Source organism: Gracilinanus agilis, chromosome 5, assembly GCF_016433145.1.
Source record: "Gracilinanus agilis isolate LMUSP501 chromosome 5, AgileGrace, whole genome shotgun sequence".
In the NCBI taxonomy this organism is placed as follows: Eukaryota; Metazoa; Chordata; class Mammalia; order Didelphimorphia; family Didelphidae; genus Gracilinanus; species Gracilinanus agilis.
Genome location: NC_058134.1, coordinates 216218369 through 216219372, shown reverse-complemented (window position 1 = coordinate 216219372; position 1004 = coordinate 216218369).

Sequence of the window (1004 nt, the reverse complement as noted above, 5' to 3'; positions counted from 1 at the left end):
TTTTCAAAAAGTATACTAGATGCTATTTTTTGAAGTAAAGTTAAATATTAAACCTCAAATACCATTCCAAATTATCTACCCTTATAGACAAGGGAATCTAGCTACCCAATTCCTTCCTGTGATGTACCTACTTAGCAACTGAGATCAACTCCTAACTCCTGTTCTATAAAACTAGTTCTCTCACCTTTTATCATTAGGATATCCCCCATTCCTCCTGTATCATACCATGTCCAATCAGATGCTTCTTTCACAAGTCTATTCAGAGAAACTTGCAGTTATAATAATAATTTTGGAACTCTAATAATTTGGGACCTTGTAATTAAAGCATTTCTGAGATTTTAAAAGTTCAATTAAAGAATCAACAACCTCCTGCTATGATTCAAAGTAACAAAATACTTTTATATAGATGCGGTTACAATCTTCTCTATAAACAGAAAATGACAAAAAAGAATAGTCTTATTTTAAGAAATTAAAATCATTGATGATCCTTTTCAAACCACTGGCTTCTATTTCACAAAAAGAATCATTCACTTGTCAGGAAGAAAAAGGGAAGTTCAGAAATGGAACCAGCAAAGACAGACAGCCATTTTAGCTAAGTAGCTTAATAATGGCTCTTTTCCTCAATCACTGGATAAAGCTGCCTTGATATTTATGCATACAAAACACAATAATCAGGAAAAAAAAGCCATTCATTATAGCCAGTAATTAAAGGAAATCTACAGAAAACATGGCCTACTTTCTTCTAACTTTTAACTAGATTTAACTAAAATTTTTAAAAAGTAGATAATTTGAGATATTTTGATGCATTTTTGAAGGACAAATTCCTCCAAACAAAAACTTATCAATTTAAAAAATTCATTTGTGCCATGAAGCCACACAAAAATTACTTTGCTATTATCTTTTTTAAAATCCTAAGAAAAGTTAATTTTTAGGAGAAAAAAGTTCCATTCTTTTTATGTAAACAATTCCCAGTTGAAACTGCCATTTCAATGCCATTTTCTCTA